Here is a 6537-nt window from a genome sequence, read left to right as displayed (position 1 = left end):
GCAGGACCTAGGGAATGACTTTGTCAGTTTGCACACAGAATTGTTATTTTAAAGAGGCTGATTAAAGTGATACTGCTCTTAATGAGTCTGAAAACATCCCTGTCCATGTGGGGGAGAGGAGAAATCATTTATGGGGCTGAGCTCTGGGTGCAGAGCACAGCAATGTTCTAGATCTAAATGATCCTCAGTGATTAAAACTGCTGATTGGGGCAGCCAGACAGCGACGGCAGCAGGGCTGCCAGGCTGCCAGGGAGGGAGCTGGGGCAAGGCTCAGCAGAGGGGCTGCTTTGATCTGCTGGGCTTTGCCAGGAGATGGGAGATGGGACCTGGACCACGCAGGGCGTGCTCAGGGTCTCACGGGGGGCTGGTGCTTGCAGTGAAGCAGGAGCAGACAGATGTTATTTGTGGTTTTCTTTCTTCTGCCCAGAGTGCAGAGGGACCTGGCTCCCCACTCCAGCATCAGGGACCCTCCCTCCTCTGCAGCTTCTCCTGTTTTCTGCCTTGCCTCCATGCCCCTGCTGCTGCCTCTATCCTGATGTTTCTGAACAGCCCCAGCCTCCTGCAGGGAGCCCAGACAGCTTCTCCCAGCTGCTGTGTGCACACAGCTCTCCCAGGGGACCTCCAGCTCCTGGATCCTCCTGCCATTATGGGATGCCAGGAAAGAGATGACGACCCCCCAGTTGTCTTCCTGAACCATTTCCTGCCTGAGGCTTTGAGCTGCATTAGAGGCTTTGCTGCCTTTAAACACAGAGCAGAGGAGCTGGACCCTGTGAACAGCCACGTGGAGCTCCTGCACAGCTGTTGGAGGTTGTTTTTGGGGTAAAGTTCTCTTTGGGAACAGCCTAATGAGGAGTGGGATGAATTGGATCCCTGGAGTTGACTTTAGAGGCCATGAGTTCATTTCTTGTCCGTGTCAGGCAGGCTGTTCCCATTTGTTGTGAAAATGTAGGGTAATTAAAATGTAGGGTGAACTATTCCCCTTTCCTTCATTGGGTGTTTTTCCATTTCAATTAATTTAATTTCAGAAATTCAAAGTAATCATTTCCTTTGGAAGGTTTTGGTGGTATTTCCAATGTGTAGCTACAATCTGAGAGCTGAGGGGGACCCTTTGGAGGGCAGAGCTTGGCTGCTGAGCCTGCCCTGGCCCAAACCCTCCCGTGTGGCCCCAGACGAGTCCCAGCACTGCTGCACCTCCTGTCAGGAGGCTCCTGGGGTGAGGAGGGGACCTGAGGTCGCTGCCCTGGAGGCTGCTTGAGGACAAGGACACGTGCTCTGAGCAAACTGGCTTTTCTGAGCAGTGCTGCTCGCAGTGCCTGCAGTTTATCAGCTCCTCTGGCTGCTGGCAGCAAAGCTCCAGCAGGGTCCCAGAGCTGTGTGAGCAGCCAGCCCTGCTCTGTGCCTTGGAGCTGGGCTTTTCCATCCAGCCTGGCTGCCTTGGTCTGCATCTCTGGATGTGTTTGGAGCTGGAGAATGGAGCCTGTGCTGTTCTTTCTGTCACTCAGGGCACCTGGGCAACCTCAGCTGCTGTTTGGCTGCCAGGTGGCATCACCTGTGGCACAAGGATGCCCAGGCAAGGACAGAGGGCAGGAAAGTGCTGGGAGCTTTTGGGGATTTAAAGTGTGGGCAGGCATGTGCTGCTTCAGCTACTTCTGAGTTTTAATTTCCTCAGGCAATAGCTCTTGTAGGTTCTGGGAGTTCCTGCAGTCTGTGTTTGGTTGTTTTTTAGGGCAGTGGTTGGCTCTTCATCTTGCTGCACCCACTCACCCAGGAATCAGATCCACAACAGCACAGGAACATTTACTGCAGGCTCCATGCATGGGCTTGATGGGTTTGAAGTGTTCAGGGTGAGATTTCTTCACGGGGCTTTAATTTCCCAGCTTTTTGTGGCCTTGGAGCCAGAGTCAGCACCCAAGAGGAGAGGGAAATAATGCTGCTCTGACCTTTGGGTGAATTGTTCTCTGTGAGGTTCCTTGAAGAGAAACTTTGCACACTTGCAGGCAGCTCACAGGATGCAGACTGTCCCTGGCTCCCTCCAGGCACCAGAGTGTGACAGCCCAGCTCAGGCACTCTGAGATCCTTTTGTCCCAGCGGGCAGTGAAAGATGCACATGAGCAAAGCTGCTCACAGCGTGACTTGCCCGAGGGGGCCATGATCCAGAGGCAGCAGTGGCCAAACTCCCTTCTCAGGCTCCCTCTGGCCTTCCCCTCCAGCCCAGACTTCCCTTATGGGCAGATCTTGTTCATCTTTCCCATGAAACCTCTGGGACTGTGGTGGTGCTGCCCTGCCTGAGCCAGCTGGCATTTCGCTGGCTGGGGGTGATGAGAAACCTGCTGGGGGCTCCTGAGGGCAGCTCCTGCTCCAGAGCTGAGCTGCAGGTGCTTGACTCTGGCTCCAGTTGGTTTTAAGGCTGTGCCTGAGGAGGGAGAGGCTGCTGGAAGCTCTGGGTGGATGGAGGAGAAGGATCCCGAGTATCCTAACGCGACTCTGTCTCGGCAGCCTTTGAAGTGCTCTCCTAACATCCCTCCCGGAGCAGCACCTTTCATCCCTCGCCAGCGCTTCCCCAGCTGGAGCCATGAAAGGGAAACTACAGAAGCCATAAATCCTGGCTGCTAACATCTCCAGTGGGGAGATTTCACAACGAGCCCGAGCTGCCACAGAAGATAAGAGAGGGCCTTGAATCCCAGGCAAGTCGGGGCTGGTTCCCGGGAAGAGCTGAGCTCCACGGCATCGTTGGGGGTCCCTCCGGCTTCCCTGGGCACAGGAGCTGCCTCTGGGTGCCCTGGGGTGAGCCCCCAGCCTGGGGCAGAGCTCTCCAGCCCTGACCCCGGGGCAAAGCTGTGTCTTGGTTGGGACAGCCCCTCTGCACGGTCCTGCCGTGGTCTCGCTGCTCCCAAGGGTTGATTTTATTGTGCCTGCAGGAGCTGGGCTGACAAACCCCTGCTTCAGCAGAACCCCTGTGCAGAGGGGCCAGGAGGGAATCCAGCACTCCTGACCCCCAGGGTCGCTGCTCTGGCCACGCTGGCTGGAGCAGAGGGTGAAAGGCGAGGGAGAGCAGCCGGAAGGTTCCCGGCTTTATCAGGAGTGTTGGCTCAACAGAGGGGAAAAGCAGCCTGAGCTGCCAGACAGCAAATGAGAGCATTGCTGGGAATGTTTCCTGGAGTGAATGGGAACGTTGTGAGTGGGCAAGCTGGAGTCAGTGCTGGACTCTGATTTGATTTACAGCCTTGCTGTGCTGCTGATCCGTGCCCAGCCCAGGGTGCACTTCTTGGCTCTGCAGGATGTGCCTGCACATCAAACTCTGCCAGGGGCTTCCTCAGCTTTCCATGAGAGCCTTTTCCTCGTGCCCCCACAGCACCAGCCCAGCGAATCCTCTTGTAAACTCAGGCCAGGCAGGGTGGGTCAGTGAGGCTCCAAGTCCAGTGGCACAGCAATCCCAAAGGTCTGGGGGCTCTGTTTTCCCATTGGCATCACTTGTTCCCGCATTAGGAGAGGGAAAACCTGGTCCCTGGAGTGCTGGGTGTGCTGTGGGCACAGCTGCCCTGCAGCTCTCCGAGGGGACATGGTGGTCACAGTGGTGGTGGGACAACTTGGGCTGGGCAGCTCTGAGGGAATCTGGGGCTGCCCCAGGGCTGGGAAATGGGGCTCAGCGAGACCCCAAGGCCTGGGGAGAGGCTGTGGGGTGAGGGACACGGAGCAGCCCCCGTCACTTCTGGCCCGTGTCCTCAAGCACAAGACCTGCAAACCACTCCTGTGCCCTTGGCTTTGCTCTGCTTGCTCTCCCCCAGGCATTAAATCGAGTCTCTGGCTGATCCTCCTTTGATTCCCTTGCTCTGAAGCCCCCAGCAGCAGCTCCAGCTGCCCTTCCATGGGGCCCTTGCCAGGTTTCCCTTCCCGTCACAGGCAAGGGCAGAGCGGATCCGCTCTGGAATTTGGCGCTGACACCCAGACAAACCCCAGGCTCTGAGGAGGCAGAGGCTGTGTCTAGGAATTCACAGCAGCAGCTGTTGGTGCAAACCTCAGCCAGGCTGGAGCTGCCCTTGCCCTCCAGGGATGCCTCAGCTCTGGCAGGGCTGTGCTCGCTCAGACTTTCTTGGAACAGGAGCCTGGTATCAGCTCCACCCATGGGGTCTTTCCCTCTTTCTGAGGGGGAAAAAACCCCCAATCCTCAAATTGCTGCCTTATTATTATTGGGATATAGGATAAGCCTTTCCAGTAATGCAAAGGTGTAAGCAGCCCTTGCCTGCTGTTGGAGCAGGTGATGTGGATTTGGGGCAGTTGGGATTTCTGGATCAGCTCCTGGCCTGGAGGCTCCATCTCCTGCAGATCCTGTCAGAGCCACAGCTCTGTGCACTGCAGACCTTCCCTGTCTGCAGCATTCCCATCTCTCACACTCTCTTAATTCCCAGGACAGCAGGAAACAGTGGGGGAGAGTCCCAGGAAGAGTCCTGAATGTAGCAGAAAGATGGAGAGCAGGAACCAGCCCGGGATCTCCCGTGTCTCCCTGCCCTCCTGGGACACGCTGCAGGAATTCCCGGCCCCCACGGGTGTCCCCAACTTTGGTGGCACTGGGACAGGCCGGTGGGAGCAGGGCCCAGGCTGTGGGCAGGGCTTGGGGACGTTTCTGGGTGCTGCTGGTGCCAGGAGCAGCCGGGGCTGTGATGGTCCCAAGTTTGTGATGGTCCCAGGTTTGTGATGATGCTGGGACTGTGATGGTCCTGGGGCTGTGGTGATCCCGGGTTTGTGATGATCCCGGGTTTTTGGTGGTCCCGGGGCTGTGATGATCCCGGGTTTTGGTGGTCCCGGGGCTGTGATGATCCCAGAGCTGTGATGATCCCGGGTTTTGGTGGTCCCGAGACTGTGATGATCCCAGAGCTGTGATGATCCCGGGTTTTGGTGGTCCCGAGACTATGATGATCCCAGAGCTGTGATGATCCCGCCGGCCTGTGGAGGTCAGCCTTGGCTCGGGAACTTCCCGGGGCTCCTCTGAGGCTGCACCTCCGACCCGGCCGAGCTTCGCTGCCTCTCGCTGCCCTCCTGCAGCATCCTCCGCGATTTTCTTCCTGATGCTGAGGGGAGAGCACAGCGACGTCTGGGCTTGGCTTGGAGAAATGTTTGTGCCTCCATCCTAGGGTCTGCCACATCTCCGATGTGCTGAGCTTGCACTCTGAGGATGCAGAGGAGACCACAGATGGACACTGGAATTCCTTTTGGTGCTTTGGGGTGGTTTTTTGGGGGGGTTCCCTGGACCTGAACCCTTTGGGGGTTATCAGAGCAAATATTTTTTTTCCATTTCCCACCCAGGAGAGCCAGGAGGGCTTAAACCCCGTGGAGGTTTTGGTGGCACAGCAGCTGCTGCCAGGCTCTGCTGCTCCCTGGGTCACTGTCCCCACTGGAGCTCCCTGTGCTCCAGCACATGAGGAGAAGGTGGATCCCTGTTTTAGACGAGCTCATGTTCTTTGCCATTCCCAGGTTTCCCTGGATGCCACAGAGACTGTTATTAAGCAGATGAAAGGCCAAGGAACGAGTTTGCTGTGCTTGTGCTTGCCCAGGGCTGAGCTTTCTGCCCCTCCCCAGGTTTTTCCTGCATCCATCCTGCACCAAAGTCACTCCAGGGAGCTGCAGGAAGGGTCTGTGGTGGTGGTGATGGAGCAAAACCAGAGAGTGTTTTGCTGCCTGAATGGTGGCCGGGCTGAGCCGAGTGGCAATTCCATCTTTTGCTTGCTGCAGCCTGTTCTTCCCAAAAAAAGGGCAGCCCCCTCCTCCCAGAGCCTCCTTCCCCTGCCCTGCTCTGTGCTCACTTCTGCATTCCTCCTTCCACGTGCTCCAAAGAGGAACAGTCCCAGTCAGAGCTGGCACCGGGCAAGGTGTGACATTCCCTGCTCTGCACCGCGGGGTTTGGGGCTCACCCTGGCCAAAATGTGTGGGCAAACCCTGGAGCTGCTCCTTGGCAGGGCACAGAGGGAAGGGCTGCCCTCCCCAGAACCCACAGCTGCCCTTGCTGCACATCCCAAGGATTTTACAGAGGGGCGGGAGAGGCTGATTTCAAGGAGCAGATAAATAAATCCTGGTGGCACCGTGGTCAGGGGTCTCTGGCCTCTGCTGTGCCCGGGGCTGGCTCTCCCTGCTGGTTTCCACAGGCTCTGGAGGTGCTGGAATCACTGCCAGAGCTCCTGGGCTCCTCAGCCCCTGGAGAGCTCTTGGTTTCTGCAGCCTCCCTGCAGAGCCAAGGCAGAACTGCAGGGATCCTCCTCCAGCTCCATCCCTCAGGATGCCCAGCCCCGGAGTCAGGAAGGACATCCTGAGCACGGGGAGAGGCTGCAGAGGCCGGGCCAGAGCTGCTGCAGCTCCCCCGGGCCTTTTCCTGCCCTGTCGGGGCTGGAGGCTGCCAGGTCAAACCTGAGAGCTTAAAGTGGCTTTTCCTGGAATTCCATAGAAGAGAGGAGGGACTGGGAGCCCGCTGTGGGATAAATGAAGGGAGAGGGAGCGACAGCTGGGGAAACAAGGTCTGGGAAGAGGCAGCACTCCCCGTGGAGGGCA

Source organism: Lonchura striata, chromosome 26 (assembly GCF_046129695.1).
Source record: "Lonchura striata isolate bLonStr1 chromosome 26, bLonStr1.mat, whole genome shotgun sequence".
Taxonomy (NCBI): Eukaryota; Metazoa; Chordata; class Aves; order Passeriformes; family Estrildidae; genus Lonchura; species Lonchura striata.
This window is presented reverse-complemented; position numbering follows the sequence as displayed.